Source organism: Pygocentrus nattereri, chromosome 11 (genome assembly GCF_015220715.1).
Source record: "Pygocentrus nattereri isolate fPygNat1 chromosome 11, fPygNat1.pri, whole genome shotgun sequence".
Taxonomy (NCBI): Eukaryota; Metazoa; Chordata; class Actinopteri; order Characiformes; family Serrasalmidae; genus Pygocentrus; species Pygocentrus nattereri.
In genome coordinates, this window is record NC_051221.1 from 33,202,718 (window position 1) to 33,222,594 (window position 19,877).

The 19,877-nt window shown below is 39.2% G+C and overlaps 1 long non-coding RNA gene across 1 annotated transcript; it reads right to left on the minus strand.

Moving 5' to 3' along the window:
- Nucleotides 1-3,381: 3,381 nt before the first annotated feature.
- On the minus strand, nt 3,382-8,571 carry LOC108432694. Its single transcript, XR_001858243.2, has 2 exons — nt 8,480-8,571; nt 3,382-3,521 (listed from the first exon to the last, which is right to left on the minus strand). It is a non-coding gene; the product is annotated as an uncharacterized LOC108432694 (long non-coding RNA).
- Nucleotides 8,572-19,877: the final 11,306 nt, after the last annotated feature.

Genomic DNA, 19,877 nt, shown 5'->3' on the forward strand with positions numbered 1-19,877 from the left:
TCCAGGTCTTCAGAGCTGTTTGTCCACATTATTTACCTGACTGCTTCAGTCTTCTCAGGAAGCACCTAGCCATAAAGAAAGAACCAAGCTGGTTCATTTTAGAAGTCCTTTGAGAAGCATGGCAGACCAAAGCGAGTCCTTAAACTGAGTCAAGAGACAGGAACAGATTGCCAAATAAAATCAACTCTGTTCCTACTCTAGGGAGCTTTAAAAGACAGCTGAAAACTGGCTACTGAGAAACAATCAATACGAATGAAGTGGTTCTTTTGATTGGGGTTGAAATTCTGTGCTGTATATATAGTAGTGATGGATAATGCATTTTTTAATTGAGTCATAGAGCACTCGAGCAAGTGCACAAATCTGCCAGATAGATAAGGAACAAGATATGTTAATCATTAGAAGTCGAAAGTTATTATTTTAGTTTTGGTATTCTATTCAAATGTAATTATGTTGTAATATATTTAATTACATAGTTACATAATGAATTTACATTTACATTTGATTTACATTCTGTATTGACTATTTCAAGTCTGTGCTCCTTTAAGCAATGATGAAAACATCACAAAAATGTAAAGAACAGCATGCAAGATCATATTTCATCAGACTCAAATCATAATAAAAGATACCCTCTTCTATTTACAAACGCAATAAAATATAAATTGAAGGTTTAAAATTTGCTCTTCCACACTTGTGAGGAATATTTCATATAAGATTAAAACATGCTTTTGTTTTGCTGGCAATAACTGAGACTTCTATGGATTAATGTGACTTTGTATTGTATTTATAATCATACTGTATGTATAGTGTTTATTAGATAAAATGAATCAGATAAATCGCTGTATGTGTGTGGAGGAGAGGGTTGTATGTATTTATCTATGTCCCTGTGGGACTGTTAGGTGGGTAGTTAGTGCAGCTCTTGTGAGTTCAGGCCAATGTCCTATTGTTCAGTTTTCTCCAGTGAGAAAGCTAAGCTCCAATCAGTCCTCCGTTACTCCCATTCACTCTTAATGGTAATCCATGTCCACGGAACGTTTCTCCTCAAGTACTTGCTTTTGTTGTTCAGTATGTCCCCCCTCCCTCCCCTCGTTGTTTCAGTTCATGGATAATTAGTGAATGAATAAATGCTTCAATTCTTGGAAGCACTGAGCTTCTTTCCATATTAGTGCTATTAAACGGATTTGAAAGATCATTTCTGTCTTGTCTGTGGACAGAGGGTACTGATGGAGCACGAGCTGTGTGGAGAGTATGTAGAACACTACCTATCTCATCTTGTTTTCTCTCCATTATACAGAGATAAGACAGCTGCTTAAATGATTAAACATTGCCCAGGTCTGAGTGTGTGTTTTTAGCTGGTTAAACACTGCCTCTGCGTGAGTGAGTGAGTGAGTGAGTGAGTGAGTGAGTGAGTGAGTGAGTGAGTGAGTGAGTGAGAAAGCTAGTTAAACACTGCCTGTAATGTGCTGAACTGTGCAGATCTATACTGTTTATTATTACTGCCAGGATCTGTGCAGATATCTACACTAAAAAGATGCCAGTAGTGCTGATGTGAAACATGACTGACCGACAGTGTGGCTATGGTGCTTGTGTAGGTGTGCAGGAGTGTGTGTGTGCATGCGTTTGTGAGATTTGCAGCATGGATGCTGACTTCCTGAATATGCTGAATGGCACTCCTGTGTGTGTATGTGTGTTTATGACAGTCTGTTGTGCCGGAGGTGTCACACTGCATTATGCTCTTGTCGCTCCCTATGTGAGTCCTCAGGGTCAACAGTGGAGCGATACATACAGAGCTAAAAATAACACACACACACACACAATTATTATATTAATGACTTGCATTCTTATTACTAGAGCACTGACCAGATTTGGGATGAGTGTTGGAAATCTGGATCTGTAAAGAAAGAGAGAGAGAGAGAGAGAGTCAAAGAGAAAAGAATAAATGATAGAAAAGTGTGTAAGAGAGAAAATGTGAGAAAGAGTGAGAAAGAAAGAAGTGTGCGATGGAAAGTAGGAGTAAGTGTGAGAGAAAAAGAAAAAGACATGACAATGAGAGATAAAAGAGAAATGAGTGAGAAGAAAGGAGAGAAAAGAGTGATACAAAGAAATAAAGAAAGAGAAAGAAGGCATGAGAGAAAGAGATAGAGAGAAAAGATGAGACAGAAACAAAGCATGAGGGGGAAGGGAAAACAGAGAGAAGAGAGGTATGAGAGAGAGAGTGAGAGAGTGAGAGAGAGAGAGAGAGAGAGAGAGAGAGAGAGAGAGAGGTTTACTCTGTAAGACAGTGTTTCTGTGGTTTCCAGTGGTTGCATCATGCAGCAGGTTGATGGAGCGGTTGCAGTAAAAGTAGGTAGTTTATCTCACCAGCCGTCAGCTGAAATTTACCATCAAACAGCAGCATGACGAGAGCACAGCACAGAGCAGCAGAGCCATGAGAATGTGACAGTTCTCTTTAGACTGCCCTGAGACCACATTTATTCATAGCTCTCTCTCTCTCTCTCTCTCTCTCTCTCTCTCTCTCTCTCTCTCCCACCTTGTGTCTACCATTCAAATAATTCAAGCTTTATTAGCAGTAAAGGTCAACACGGTTAGTGGTGGGATTTGCTGAATATTGTGCAAAGCTCAATTTGGCCTGTTTGCAGTGGTCTTACCCCTTAGGCCCCACGTGCTCCAACCAACATCAGATACCACCCTCGCTCTAGATTTTCCTCAATCTGCAGCTTATAGAGCTTATCACTTCTTCACTCCCACCGGACAGAGCTTGTCTCTCTGCTCTGTCTCTTGGGGGATCGGCTCTGTAATCCACTGCCAAAGGGACAGAGAGGCTAATAGAGTGCAGTTTAACCCCATGGTGGTAGTGGAGTGTGTGTGCCGTGTGGTCAGTCTGCAGGACCCAATGTTTTCCATCATGTGACAAAAGCACTGAAGAGTTCTTGGAGGAAGTTATCAGTCTTGATCTCTCTCTCTCTCTCTCTCTCTCTCTCTCTCTCTCTCTCTCTTTCTGTCTTTCTCTCACTCTGTGTGCGTTGTTCCAGCCCCAGCCTCCGTCTGCTCTCCTCTTTAATTGTTTAAAGCGCTGGCCCCCCTGGGCCCGCGGGACCACTCCCAGTCAGGGTTCCTGTGCACATTACTCTGAATGAACATAAATAACTACAATAACAGTAATAATACCTGTTCTTTTATTTCTGTTTACATTTGACTGTTGGTCTGTGTATAACTGTTCGTGTGTGATACAGTAGGTGTTCTTATGTTGAGTTTGTTTACTTATGAAATATTTGGAAAAAGGGGGGCTCAATAAGACCCCCTGAATATTGTTTTGAAAATCTTTTCTCCTGTAAATAACTGTTGCGAACAAATATAGTTGTATAAAAGATGTTTTCATTTGCCACTTGTAACATTGAAGAAAAGACTTTACTGAAAATACTGATAACTGGTGGTATAGAAAATGAAAATCATGATGATGACAATGATGATGAAGACGATACGCCCTTCTTGAACAAGGGCCGTTGATGTCCACTGTATTTTCACTAGAGGAGAAGTTGGGGAAACAGGTGGGCAGGGACACGGAGGGAAACAGAGAGAGAGAAGGAGGCATTACTCCTCCATCTCAAACATGCTATGACATAATATACAGCCTTGAATGACCTATAATCCCTTTGTATGAGCAGAGCAGCATTAACAACATTCATTATGAGTATTAAAGTCACAGCTTTGAAACTGCACTGGCAGAGAGAGCAGGATGTATTTAAGGGGTTTTGGCATGGTGCTTTAACTGCTAACAAAGGTAAATGACTCCCCCTGACAGATACACACAAACAAATAGGGTCACAGTGGCACAGAAGATGATACTGAAGACCAATGATGAAGATAGATGTCAAGAGCCCTCTTAAATGGCCAGAATGCTGGAAGAGGTCTTTACTTTCATCTCCACTCACACAGACAATAGTGATGGGCAATATGGCAGACAAATTAGGGAAGGATGTTGATATTGGAAAGATATTCCAAAAAGAATCAGAAATTCGGGAATCGAGAATTGACTGAATATTTGAACCCGATTCAACACAATAACATTTGAAATTTGCCCACAACTACATGCAAACACAATGTTATAAGATATTCAGCTGATATCTCAAAAATACATCCTTCCACAGCACACACATCCATTGTATTTTACTTTAGACAAAGTAGAAACTAACGGAACATATAAAATTTGTAATAAAAATTTGCTTCCAATTGAACATTACCAGTGCCAAAACATCTACCCAATACCTGAATTCAGGTTCAGTTAAACAGCCCCCATCAGTTGTTAATTTAGCTAAAGTAAATCTCCAAATTTCCCAGCTGAGATCAATTACAATGATTGTTTTTTTTTGCTAGATGTTGTTCTTTGTGTCATGATTTTTGAAATCGAGACTCTTGGAACAAATTCCATCAATTCCCATCACTTGGAACTGAAAACAGAGTTGATTCCAAAATTTCTGGAATCGAACAGCCGTATCATCAGTTTATTAAAATTAAGTTAAAAGCAACTTTATTGGCTCAGACAGATATCTACCAATAATATAAACCAATATTTGATGATGCATTCATTGTATTCATAGAAATAGCAGAATGTTGTGCTACAATGATAAAATGTCTCAATTTTTTCATCTGTATTTGTAAACTTTTAACTAAGGGCAAGTCAAGCACTCTTCTCTGCCCACTCGCACACATCAGAGTTCAAAAGTTTTCAGTTTTGTGTTTGTGACACATAGATTACACTGCCGTAAATCAATCTATTTTGAAGTTTTTTATGATTCCCATTTTTTATTTTTAGTACAGTAGCATAATCTATGCTGGACAAGTGCAAATTGTCTTAATCTTTTAATCACCATGGTTACCACATGAGAGATCTTCTGCTATTGGCTACATGGAGTTCTGATATTTTTAAAGTCCTAATTTCTACATATATATTGGGTTTTGACATCAACCTAGAATTCGGTGCATCCCTAACAAATATTCTGTGACACTTGAAGACTTGCTCAATACACAGTAGATATCACAATATTTTTTAGAGCTTTGAGAGGTTGCAAAGCACTGTAGTGCTACGTTTAAAATGCCATTAGAAGTTGCCAATACAATGATTTTTAATTCAGTGTTTCACATACTGTGCTGCACTACAGTTTAACAGGAGTGTTCAAACCTGATGACAACAGGGCAAAATCATCTGATGTAATTTAATGTGTGAACTGTATTGTGTTATTATATCATCCACCATCTCAAACACACAAACAGAGCTGTTTTGTTCAGCATGTGTAGGACATGCCCCTCTCTGTTTCCATATGCTGCTTCGCAGTGTGATTTGCCAGGCCTATTAATGTCAGCCTTCCAACCCCCCACCATCCACCCCTCTGTACATCTCTACATACAACTTTTTACTCTCTTCCCTCATACTCTTTCCCTCTCTGTCTCTTTCTGCCATTGTTCTCAGGTGCTTTGGCACATAAAAAAGCTGTAGCCTGCAGCACAGCTTATGTGGTCCAAGTAATAAAATTTATGGACTACATTATGCTCTGCCAAACCCTCAGAGAATTCTCTCTCCAAATCCCCCCAGTCCGAAACCATCATTACAACCCCAAATTCTTCCACAAATGTGTTGTAAAGCACAGACCTGCTGGTTAATACTCTGCAACTGCTGTTTCAAAACTCTTTTATGGCAGATATAAAAAGTGTTCTTAATGTTCACTTGGATTTAACCAAGCTGAGCTGTTTTTGATATTCATTTACATGCCTAGTTTTATCATATGAATAGATGATTGTGTGAGAAAACAGCATTGATCAAAAAAGAAGACAATAATAGGGAAATACAGAATGCGTAATGGCAGAGAAAGTGCAGGTTGAAGAAGCTTTTGTCCTGAGCAATTCAACAATATTAATAATAAGATTGTCATTATTATTATTTGGTTGTTTGGGAAGCAAATGATTAACAAACGAACCTTCTTCTTCTCTGGTGTCCTCTCTCAGTGTCTCTGCCTCCCAGTGAAGAGTGCTCTTACTTTTCAGCACTCGTATGTGATGTGTACAATCTGATTTCATGTATTTATTTCTGTATTTTTTGCCAATTTTGTATAGTGTAAAAAAATATATAAATATATGAAAAATGAGAGTACTGTATAGATTTTAGCTGCCTGTCGACGGCACACAGTATATATAATTGGTAGAGTAAAACAAGTCAGCTGTGTAGAAGCATTCTAAAGCCAGTTATTGAGATCATGCTTTCTGTAGAACCTTACGGTGCCACAGTTCCTTTTTTATATTCTGCCTTTCCTTTGATGGTTATCTTTTTGGTTTTATGATTGGGTGGCATCGAAAGGTCTGTGTTGTTTATTGTTTACTGTTTATTACTTTGTATGAGTTGTTTGTTTGTTTGTTTGCTATTTGTTTGTTGATTAACACAGCGAGGTTCAGGCGCCCAGGAGAGTGCATGGGAACGCAAAGTGGAAATGGGGGAGTTTGTGTGCGCATGAATGTCGGTTAGCATGCATGTCCATGCTTTAATGTCTAGTACTCTTTAGTAGAGCGGTAGAAGCTCATGTAGAGTCCTCTAGCTGGCTTCTCCTGATGTGCTGTACGTCTGTCATGTGGTAAACGTCATGTTGGAAATGGATGAAGCCCTTCACATCTCACATTTCATCCAAATGACCTCTGTGTGAATACCAGTTTATATGAAAGCAAAGTGACGAATCACATTTGATGTACCAAATGTGTTGGAAGACACGTGTCACCTGCCGTCACACTGTGTAAAAGAAGAAACATCCACCAAACAGCAGTGAGAAGAGCACGAAGAAAGGCCTAATGGCAGGATTGTGTTATTACAAGACGTGTCTGCTTTAAGGCCATTTCACATCAAGAATAGTTTATTTGGTAGCCAATAAATTAGTTCAAGTTTGTGTATAACTGATGTCTTGCACACCAAATGCAATTTTTGTGACTGCAAAATGGCCACATTATTTCGATTTTTGCAAACTTTCGGCAACAACATGGCATCATTGATCAATCACTGCTGTCCCTGGCATCCGCATGCCGACAAATGATGGATCGGCCGTGTCCCAGCAAGTACAACATCTTCACAACAAGAAATAATTAGGTTGCCCTCAACTTTGTCACAGATGGTGTTAGCATCTCTAAGCGGGGCTGTCTGATGAACAACAAGGCTGTTAGCCAGTGGAAGTTATGTACATCATCATTGAATTCACAATTGGGCTATGTTGGAAAAAACAACTCCGTTAGCTAAGGATAACGGTTTGCTTGTTTGGCTTGCATTATCATTGCATTCTGGATGTTAAAAAAAAAGCATGGAGGTGGAATTTGTGGGTGGGTTGTACAGGGGGCACACTCTTGTTAGTGACATGTTTTGCAACAATCCAGCACCAAAGGTTTATCAGGTTGTGGTGTGTTCTTGTTAGAAGATCACATCTAGCCCTGCGAGACTAGGCTACAAACAACTGAGTTACATGTGGGAGCACTCAATTTTTACGCTCCTGAAAGAAGCAATGAAGCTTCCCACACTACCTTCCCTTTTCCAAAATGAAAATTAGTCTGCCCAATATAACATTTTGGATTTAGTGCATCTTTTGAGGCATGAAAAACAACAGTGTGAAATTCCAAAATATACCGCATCACAGCTGGTGATTATAATGCAAGATATTGCAATTTTGGACTCAAAACAAAAAAATAAAACAAGAAAAATAAAGTGAGCTAGGAGTTTTTGATATAACAGCAACAATGTGGTCATACCTATAGGTTCTTTCTCTTGCTGATCCAAAAAAGTCCATGCTAGCATCTGGCTATGTATAGATCTGTGTGTAGCTGTGTGTGTGTGTGTGTGTGTTGTGTTCACAGGACTGTGAGTGTTGTCCTGGGTTGATGCATTATGTACACTTCAGTACTTTAACACCACTCCATACCCATCCACACATCCCAAAATCTTCAAAACATTCCATGAAAGTTATTGAAGGAACTTTACAGGGCGGAGAGATCCCAATTAAGAGCTTATCATCTTGGTAACACTATACCATGAACTCCACACACGCCTTGTAACTGTTATATTGACTGCTAAGTTAGCTTTTTTCGGGTTGGTCAGGTGTGTGGTTAGAGTTTGAGGTGTATGTAGGCTCACCCAGCAGAACTAAGGGTAAGCGTTCCTGTTTTTTTCTGCCTCTCCTGTTTTTTTGGCCGAGCGGACTGTGATTTAATTGGTTGATATATGTTTTCCTGTCTGCCCCCACCCCTCTGTGTGTTTGGGTGTGTGGGGTGGGTGGAGCTATGGAGCTGAGCTCTTACTATGTTCTATGATAAAATAAAAAAATAATTTGTACATCTGCAATAAGAGTGTCTTTATGCACTTAGTATTCAATTTTGCTTTGAGTCTAAAATTTATGTCATAAGAATAGTTTGACAAAAAAAAAAAAAAAAAAAAATCTAATGCACACAATTTTCCACTTACCACAGATGTTGTCAATTAGCCCAGACATGTTTGGTATCCAGTTTTTCCTTCTTTAGTTTAGCACTGGAGTTCAGAACAGGGCCCAATCCCATTTCACTGCTTGCTGCACCATTTAACCTGAAATGGGAAAATTCGAATGAGAAGCTGGCGAATAGCTTCAGCTTCATATCACCAAAGAATTAGGAGTGGGCGATAACAAATAATTGCTGCATACCCCTCTTTGAAGGCATATGATTCCCTAAACTTAACTGAAGACCAGCAGTTAGATCAGTTAGATTGCTGAACGCTCTCCTCTGCGGACTCATTGCAGACTGGCAGGGTCACCTACAGAGCAGTGCTAGTAGCCTATTTGAGGGTCCTATTTCGTAGAGGAAGAATTTCAACCACTAACCCTCGTATCTCAGTGCGAAGGGGTAAAAATAAATGGGATTGAGCCTAGATGTAATATTTAACCAGTAAGCAGACGCTCGCAGTTATAAAACAGAGAAGAAGCTTTACTTATGGATTCAGGCAGATATATCTTTGTTAATACACAGGCATAGGTCAGTTCCAAAGTAAACCACAAAACATGGGAGGAGGGCATACCACGTAGGGAGAAGCAGAGCAGAGTACAAAACACAGGCAAAAGTCAAAAACCAAAACATCCAAAAAACCAGGCAACAGTACATAAGGGCAAATCCAAAAATCAGCATAAACGAGAAACAGGAGAAAAATCACAAGATCAGAAACATAGGAGACCAAACCTGAAGAAACACTCAGTAGATTCACTAGGAATGCAATAACTCATAAAGTAACCTGTCTAAAGCCCAGGCTTAAATACTAACCTACACTAGTCACATGACACAGGTGAACGTCATCAGTATTCAGGTGAACTTGAGCAATGATTGGCCGCTGATGATCTTCCTGGAGTCAGGTGATGAGGCGGAGGACTCTGGGAAGTGTAGTTCCTAGGCTGACTGGCCGAATACGTGACACTAGAAGTCAGTAGTCACAACTGCTTATTCCACATCCAGATCCTCATTAAGGTCACAACGACTTGGTGATGTGGTTTAGTGCACAAAAATAAACAGAATTTCACTGTGTAGCTAAACACGGAGGGCAAACATTTTAGACAACTGGTGGAATCCTGATAGATAGATAGATAGATAGATAGATAGATAGATAGATAGATAGATAGATAGATAGATAGATAGATAGATAGATAGATAGATAGATGAGCACTCATGTGATGCAGGCATGTCTACAGATTATGCCCACAGTGTCTGATGCCTCTATTTCTAAACTGTTCATCTTAAATTTTTAAATAGAAGATGTGTGTTTATAAATAGAAACAACAGAAATCACAAATGCATTCTAGAGTCCATACGCACATGAATGCTAACTGGTGTCAGATTCTGGAGGGGTGTCAGAATTTGGTACTCTGACAAATCTGCACTGCCTTGATGAAGACCTGCATGCTGTTTGATTTCATAGAGAGAAGTTTTTGGGATGTTTTTTTCAGAAAATAGTTGGGGTGACTATTGAATTCTAGTGGTTGTTTGCATTGTTAGCCTTGTAGCTCCAATACTTAAGAAGCTAAACTTGGACACCAAATGTCTTGGCTGACCAATGTCTGGGTGAAGTGAAAAAGAAAAAAAAACATTCAGACTTCCTTTTCTTACTTACAAATACATACACTACTGTACTCTGACACTACTGAAAAATATGCAGTATTTACTAAATAATGAACCTTTAGATTACTAACCTTAGATCGGGTGGCATGGTGGCACGATGGGTAGCACTGTTGCCTCACAGTGTACATGCAGTCAGGCCTATTGGACATGCTAAATTGCCCCTGGGTGTGAGTGACTGTCTGTCTGCCCTGTGATGGACTGGCGACCTGTCCAGGATGTATCCTGCCTTCCGCCCGATGACCGATGATAGGCTCCAGCACCCCCTCGCAACCCTGAGGGAGAAGCGGCTTGGAAAATGGATGGATGGATGGATGGATGGATAGATGGTTATGCAAGGGTTATGGAAGTTACTGAGTTATTGATTGAATATGGCAAGATTGTGATTATGAAACCCGAAATTCATATACAGGACTAAAACAGCCAGAATCATACATGAACATGCACTAAATTATTTAATGACCCTTAGAAATTGCAGTTATCGCCTGTGGTAATAAAGGCATGATGTAACTCAGTATGAATTATTTCTCACTCTTAGCTCACTGAAACAAGTAGAGAAATTCTGTTCAAAGTGCAGAATTTTAAACTTTAACAATTTAAAATGTATTTAATTTGCATACTGAAGCAATATTTGATTATGATTTCAGTTTGATGATCACCGTTTACATACAGCTTTGTTTTGTGGAAAGGAAATTATTTTTTCTGACATCCAAACAAACAAATTTGGAAGTGCATACTCAAACCTCTTAAGAGAGAAAGTAAACATGTTTCATTATATAGCTAAATGTGCAATTATTTGTGTCATATAAATAATTATGTAATATTAAGTGCATGCACAAAAATGGCAAATTTAGACTTGTGTGGTTAAAGGGCTGAGTTTATTAATTCTATATGGAGTTTTCCTGTAAATAGACCACAGTACTGAATCATTTGCAAACTAATGTGGTGTTAATACAATGCACTGCATCACTCTGCAAGGTAATGCGTTTGAAACAATTGGTCATGCTCAGTCAATATTAAGAGTGAGCATGTTATCAATTTCAGCATGACACATTCATTTGTTACAGTGTGCCACTGCCTCTCCGTATGTGAGTGCAGCATATTTTATGTGAACAAATAGTGGCTGCAATCAAGGTGTGTGTGTGTGTGTGTGTGTGTGTGTGTGTGTGTGTGTGTGTGTGTGTGTGTGTGCATGTGTGACTGTTAAAACAGCAAATGAGCAAGCAGCAGGTCTTGTACCTGTCCAGCTGAGAGCTGTCATAACAGTAGCCATCGGAGAGTAAAAGAAAACTCAACGATGCAAATGAATAGTTAACAGTCATGCAGTAAAAAGAGCAGCAGAGACCAGAGAAGAGTGAGCTGCACAGCACGTTTACATACTGATCAAAAGTTTGGGGTCACTGATCAAAAGTTTGGAATCAATTTTGATACCATAAAATTAATTTGGTCATAAATAAACATGTAAGATGTTTCTGTTATGCAGAGATGTCATACAAACCAAAAGACTGGGGGGTGTTGGTTGGGGGGCACAATTATAGCAGGGGGTATGGGGGTCCTTCCCTAGAAAAAAAAGAGAAAATAATGATGCAATTTTCTTTAGTTTACTACTTAAATTAGTTTTTGTACCTCAGTAATCTCCCACTTTATATTAGGGTAAATTCAATTTCAAGCACAATGCATAGGAAGCAGCATTAATACAGATGAGGCTGCTCACTGCTATGAGGCTCACACAGCTGTCCTCCACCGATAATAAAGAGGATCAGGGATGCAAGAAGGTGTTTTAAGTTGGGGGTGCTGAAATTTTAAGCTGAGTATATGGAATGTGACCGATGATGTCACGCAAAATGATTTGCCTTATTTATTTCAGTTAGTTAGTTAGTTAATGCTACAATGAGGCCAGAGATAACAATATATAAATAAAGCCTGGCAGACACATTCTCTCTCTACTCTCTGTTTCTGGATGAACTTTGTGCAAATGAGCTGAGCACTGACCAATCAATCAATCAATCAATCAACCTTTATTTTGACTCGGAAGTACATTGAGGGCAACCCTCATTTTCAATGTAGCCGAGCATTTACAAATACAGGGATTGACATGACAAAGAAAATAATAACTACATTTAATCATTTTAAATTAAAAGAAAATTTAAAATAACAGTGAATAAAAGATAAAAGTAGATCAAAATAGAGCTTGAAATTTAAATGATAAGAAATTAAGATCAAAAGTAGATAAGAAATTAGTAAGGTAATAATACAATATCACAAATTAAAAAAGTAATGATAAAAAACTATTAAAAATAAAATGAGAGGAAATAAATAAATAAGTAAAAAGAGATAAAGAACTAAGGAGAACTAACACAAAAATAAAAGTTACGAATAAATATGATTAAGTAAAACAGGTCCAGGCTGTCTGTAGGTGGTTTGATATTAAAAGTTTAAAATGACTGAGTGACACCAGTGAGCTGAGTTTTAGTGTGTCCTGTAGTGAATTCCAGCTCACTGGTGCACTGTGACTAAAAGCAGATTTTCCCAGTTCAGTAAAAACTCATTACCTGGCAGCTGATCCAATTACTAGACCGAGTCTGATAATTACTGTTATTTGTATTCATCAATGAAGTGATGTATTCTGGCAAATGACCAGAGAGTGTCTTATAAATAAAAATCAACCAATGTGTTTCCCTTCGTATCGTTAAGGAGGGCCACCCAACTTTTGCATACAGTTCACAGTGGTGAGTTCTGTACGGCTCTCCAGTAATGAACCTCAGGGCAGAGTGATACACTGGGTCCAGTAATTTGAGAGAGCTGGAGGGAGCATATTTATAGATAACGTCGCCATAGTCCAGCACTGATAGTAAAGTTGCTTCAACTAGTCTTTTTCTGGTGTGCATGGGATTCTCTGATTTATAATGATTCAATGCCATGCATTGATTTCTGTCAGTGAGGTAGTTTTGGGTCCAGTCCAGAGCAGTTGCATCAAAGCCAATCTTGTCTAAGTTCCTTAAAAGAAGAGTGTGATTAACTGTGTCGAATGCTTTTGTTAAGTCAATAAAAACAGCTGCACAATGTTTCTTCTTGTCTATGTCTGAATAAAGATTGTTTAAAAACAGTGTCGTAGCAGAGATAGTGCTGTGACCTTCTCTGAAACCAGACTGATATTTAGATAAAACAGAATTTTCATGAAGAAATTATTTCAATTGCTGGTTCACTAGAGATTCTAACATTTTTGCTAAATACGACAGTTTTGAGATTGGCCTATAATTATTCAGATCTGTTGTCTCACCACCTTTATGCAGAGGAATTACATGAGCTGTTTTCCAGACCCTGGGAATTCTGCAAGATAAAACTGAAAGATTAAAAATGTATAAAAATGTATTCTAAAATAATCGGGGCTGCGAGACGCAATAAAAAGGGGTCCAGCCCATCTTCTCCAGTGGCTTTTCATGGATTAATTTTAGCCAGGGCTTTAGCATCTAAGTATGGAAAAATGGCTGGAGTGAGAAGAGACCATGCGTTTTAGAAACAGTAGAGCTGAGATCAGTTTTATTCAATAGGTTTGTGCTATTCTTATCAAAGATGTGGCCAGCTGCAGCAAAATGTGAGTTAAAGGCTTGACATATTTCCTTCTGGGCAGAAATCAGCTGATCGTCAAAAAAACGCTTGTTGGAAAAAGGGGGGAATTATTTTTTAGAGAATTTACTATTTTCCAGAGGTTTTGAGGGTTTCTAGTGCTGGTGATTAAGCTAAAGTAATATTCTGATTTAGCTTTTCTAACAGCAGAAGTACATTTATTTCTCAGCTGTCTAAAGGTAAGCCAATGGTCTCTCTCCCCTGAGTGTCTAGCAGTTGAAAAAGCTTTATTTCTGGCCTTAAACAATGAGGAAACTTCACCCATAAACCAGGGACTTGATCTGTTTCTTATTCTTGACTTTTTGAATGGGGCATGTTTGTTTACCACTGTTAGGAAAGTTTTACTGAAGTGGTTTAGTGCCCCATCAACATCGGAGATTTCTAGTGTAAGGTGGATTTCACTCATTGCTAAGTCAGAAAGGAAAGCTTGCTCATTAAATTTATTAAAATTTCTTCTAACCACCAACCGAGAGCCTGTTTTGTTTGTGCAACTGTTTCTAATACATCCGATGGGACAATGATCACTTATGCCAAGTTCAAAAACTCCTGAGGCAGTAATTTTGTCAGCTTTATTGGAGAGTATTCGATCTATCAGGGTTGACTTAGTGGGTTCTTTCAGATTTGGGCGAGTTGGTTCATTGATTAACTGTGTTAGGTTAAGATTACCACATATTTCCTTTAAGTGATCGGATGCATTAGAAAGCCAGTTGAGGTTAAAATCACCAAGGATTCAATTCAGAAGCACTAAATTTGGATAAAAGATCCGCAAATTCCTCGACTGCAGAGTGTGGGACAGAGGGAGGCCTGTATATCCCAATTAAAACAAAAGTTATTTTTTTCTGAGTGAAACCTGGAGGGCTAAGAACTCATAACATTTTTCTTTGGATACTGCACATAAAACATTAGCTTGTAAATTTACACTGGTATAAATAGCAACTCCCCCTCCCCTTGATACTCTGTCTTTTCTATGGAGGATAAAATTATTTAAAGCTACAACTTCATCATTGGTACAATGTCTAAACCAGGTCTCTGTTAAAACAATTATATCAGGATCAGACTGTGCAGCCGGAATTTTAAGATGATCCATTCTATCTTTTTGTAGTAGGCTTCTAATATTCAGATTGATTATACCTAAACCTTTTCTTTTCTTAAAACTCTCAAGATTACTCATTGGGTTATCAGTACAGTTTTCTTGGGGGTTTATGGAAATTAGAGATGGCTTAATGCTGATAAGATTATCACGATTAATAAAAACATTAAAATTATGAGGATTCTTGGCATTTCTTGTAAAAATGCTGGTCCTAGGTCTCCTACTATTAATGACTACTGGTATAATTGAACTTGCATTGTAGGTCTTGAGTTGTCATTTCAAATTAAAAACAGAGTAAAACATATTATATTATATACATTACATATTACAGAAATATAAACAGATTTACCACAGTCTTGTATGGAGGACAGCAGGCATGTGAAGTCCTTTTTTAACAGTTCTGTGCTCTGGTTTCTGATGTCATTACATCCAATGTGGATTATTAACCTCTCCACTGAATGGTGTTTCTTTAAAAGACTGGGAAGCTGCAGCATAATGTCAGAGACCTTTGCACCAGAGACTGAGTGGATAGCAGCTTAGCGATGCTGAATGTTCCTGACGATTGAGTCGCCAACTATGAGGGCGGTTTGTTGAGGCCTGCGGGTCTGTGGAGGGGGTAAATGATGAGGTAAACGATGAGGTCGCGGCTCGGTGATCAGTGGTGTTTGATCGGCAGTTTCTCATGGGGGGGAGCAGCGTTCAGGCTGATCGTTCAGGGTGTGGGTCTGGGAGGGAGCTTGGCCGGATGGTCTTTTGCAGGTGGGGATGTCCCTCGTAGCTCATATGGTAAACAAAGCCAGGCTACTGCAGTTTTTTTTTTTTTTTTTTAAAAGAAAAAAACAAGCTCCACTCTAAATCAGGCACACAGGGAACTCTACTACGCTCAAGTTAAGAACATTTATTCTTGAAGTTTTATTATTATTATTTTTAACAATGACAGTCCTGAAACTAGTGACTGCTGCAGCACCCCAGAACCCCCACTTCTCTTTTCCCTGAATAGGATGCTATGAGTCACACACAAAATTAAAGTGGAAAAACACACTACAGGCTGATCCAACTTTGATGTAATGTCCTTAAAACAAGTCAAAATGAGGCTCAGTATTGTGTGTGGCCTCCACGTGCCTGTATGACCTCCCTACAATGCCTGGGCATGCTCCTGATGAGGTGGCAGATGGTCTCCTGAGGGATCTCCTCCCAGACCTGGACTAAAGCATCTGCCAACTCCTAGACAGTCTTTGGTGCAATGTGGCGTTGGTGGATGGAGCGAGACATGATGTCCCAGATGTACTCAATCGGATTCAGGTCTGGGGAACGGGCGGGCCAGTTCATAGCTTCAATGCCTTCATCTTGCAGGAACTGCTTACAGACTCCAGCCACATGAGGTCGAGCATTGTCCTGCATTAGGAGGAACCCAGGGCCAACCGCACCAGCATATGTTCTCACAAGGGGTCTGAGGATCTCATCTTTGTACCTAATGGCAGTCAGGCTACCTCTGGTGAGCACATGGAGGGCTGTGCGGCCCTCCAAAGAAATGCCACCCCACACCATTACTGACCCACTGCCAAACCGGTCATGGTGAAGGATGTTGCAGGCAGCAGATCAATCTCCACAGCGTCTCCAGACTCTGTCACGTCTGTCACATGTGCTCAGTGTGAACCTTCTTTCATCTGTGAAGAGCACAGGGCGCCAGTGGCAAATTTGCCAATCCTGGTGTTCTCTGGCAAATGCCAAGCGTCCTGCACGGTGTTGGGCTGTGAGCACAACCCCCATCTGTGGACATCGGGCCCTCATACCATCCTCATGGAGTCGGTTTCTAACCGTTTGTGCAGACACATGCACATTTGTGGCCTGCTGGAGGTCATTTTGCAGGGCTCTGGCAGTGCTCCTCCTGTTCCTCCTTGCACAAAGGTAGAGGTAGCGGTCCTGCTGCTGGGTTGTTGCCCTCCTAAAGCTTCCTCCACGTCTCCTGGTAGCGCCTCCAGCCTCTGGACACTACGCTGACAGACACAGCAAACCTTCTTGTCACAGCTCGCATTGATGTGCCATCCTGGATGAGCTGCACTACCCACTACCTGAGCCACTTGTGTGGGTTGTAGAGTCCGTCTCATGCTACCACGAGTGTGAAAGCACCACCAACATTCAAAAGTGACCAGAACATCAGCCAGAAAGCATAAGTATTTATTCAGCCACTGATTGTGCAAGTTCTCCTACTTAGAAAGATGAGAGAAATTTAGATGAGAGTCTGACTGTTTGAGGCTGTGGACAGGTGTCTTTTATACAGATAACAAGGTCAAACAGGTGCCATTAATACAGGTAAAGAGTGGAGGACAGAAGAGCTTTTTAAAGAAGTTACAGGTCTGTGAGAGCCAGAAATCTTGCTTGTTTGTGGGTGACCAAATACTTATTTTCCACCATAATTTACAAATAAATTCTTTAAAAATCATACAATGTGATTTTCCTACAATTTTTTTTCTCATATTGTCTTTCATAGTTGAAGTGTACCTATGATGAAAATTACAGACCTCTCTCATCTTTCTAAGTAGGAGAACTTGCACAATCAGTGGCTGACTAAATACTTTTTTGCCCCACTGTATATACACACACATATAAAAAAAGTAATATGATAAGTGCTTTCAAACTATTCAACAGTACGGTAGACACACACACACACACACACACACACACACACACACAAACACACACACATTGTGCCAGGTTCCTGTGGTCAGGGGCCGTGTTGTTGTCCTTTTCTGAACTGCAGCAGACGGCCCAAATCCCACCCAGCGCGGCGGGAGCCCCCACTTACATCACACTGCACTATTATTAGACACAGTCCAAACACACCTTAATCTCCCACACCTCTCTCTTTCTCTCCTCCCTGTGTTCCACTCTCTCTGCTCTCCTTTCATTTCTCTGCTCTTCCTCATTTCTTTGCCTATGATTCAGATCTGCTCTTCAGAAGAATGGCTCTTTAAGCTCAGTGTCTGTCAGATTCAGGAGTAAAGGCATGAGACTTCACTTTCTTCTTCCTCAGCCAAATCCTTGGAGTGGTGAAGTGCCCGAAACACTCTCTCACCCACTCTCAGTCTCTTTCTCTCTCTCTCATTCCAGAATGGATGAAAGGAAGCAAATGTTTTCTGTTTTGGCATGATATGTGTTACAGACGAGCAAAATGGCAAGAGAACTGCACAACTGTGAAAGAAACACACGCAGTAACCAGCAGCAGGAGTCCAGGACAGATAGGGATGGGGAGGGAGAGGGAGAGAAAGAGAGACAGAGAGAGAGAGAAACACAGAAGGAGACAGTGCAGATATGACAATGGCAGTATAATGCACTGAATTTGTACTAGAAAAAATATGTTAATTAATGAGAAACCAGGTTATCTGTTAACATACAGACCTCAATTCCAAAAGATGAAACAGCAAGTGAAATGCAGATGAAAAAAGAAAGCAGTGATTTGCAAATCCATTTGACCTGTATTTAAACAAAGACTAGGAATGTTGAGGAATGTTCAGAAATCACACGGGTGATGCAATCATACTTGGATCTAAAATGAGCATCCAGGAAAGGCAGAGTCCTTTATGAGCAAGGATGGAGTGCTCATGAAGCACTTTGCCAAAAAATGCAGCATCGAATAACCAACAAATAATGTTCCTAAAAGAGCAACTGCAAAGATTTTAAGTGTTTCACCATCTACGGTGCATTATAACATTAAAAAATCTAGGTATCAGGTGAAATCACTGTTTGTAAAGGCCAGGGCTAAAAACTATAACTGAAAGCCCACAACTTTCAATTTCTCAGATGGGATTGCATCAAAAACCAGTGTGGTTCTTTGATTGATATCACTGCATAGGGTCACAATCACTTTGACAAGTCATTCTCAATAAATATCAAGTTACTGCATTCAAAAATGCAGGTTAAAACTGTATGTCACACATTGAAAGTCATATGTAAACAATTACTAGAAACACCTCTGACTTCTCTGCGCTTGAGCTCATCTGAACTGGACTGATATGCAGTGGTAAACATCAAAAGTAAAACATCAAAATTTATTTATTTTACTTTATTCAATTAAATTCAGGTCAAACAGAATTTACTATTATTGCTTTCTGTTTTCATTAGCATTTCACAGACTGGTCCAACATTTTTGTGGATACACAGATGCATCTAGGTAAGTGTGTTGCTTTTAACACATAGCGTACTTGATGAAAAAACAAGCCACTTGCACGTGAATAAAACATATAAATAAGTAAACTAAAACAATTGTATGTCCAATCCACATGCAAATTTGATTCATGTAAATTTAGAGCACTCTGTAGACAAACTGGGAAAAACGTAAAAGCTTTCAGTATTTACAAAAGTGGACTTTTTTGAATGAAGAAGTGCAAATCATGAGTGATCACGTCAGCGATGGAGAGAGAAAAACATACTGAAATCCAGAGCACAGGCAGAGCAAAGGAAAATAAGATGGAGAATAGCTAATACACTGTAAAAAATGGTTACTTAAAAAATTATGGCAACAAGTGACACGTAATAAAATTGAATAGATTTTACTTGCCTAAACTTTGATTAAAATGCATTAAATAAGTGAACTAAATTTAAAGAAACAAATTAAGTAAATGTTAATAAAAGCAACCGTTAAAATGTGTTGTATTTAGTAATAGTATTCCACATTATGAATTAATGCAGCCCACAAATATTGAGTAAATACAAATTAATTTAGCGAGGAAAATTTAGTAATATCTACCAAGTGTCTGAGCAAAATTGCTTTATATTTACTAAATATCTGGTGAAAACCAGTTTATATTTACTACACTTTGCTGCAGCTGTGGTTGCCAGATCTTCACAAGACATGACAGTATGCTTTTTTCATACTCTTTTTTTCATATGCTATTTTCATTTTTCAACTGTAAATTTCTCTGTGGAGAACTATTGTTTGTTTACCATTAATTACTATGAAAAAAGCATATATTGTAAATCTGTAAGTACATTATTTTAAAAACAACAGATA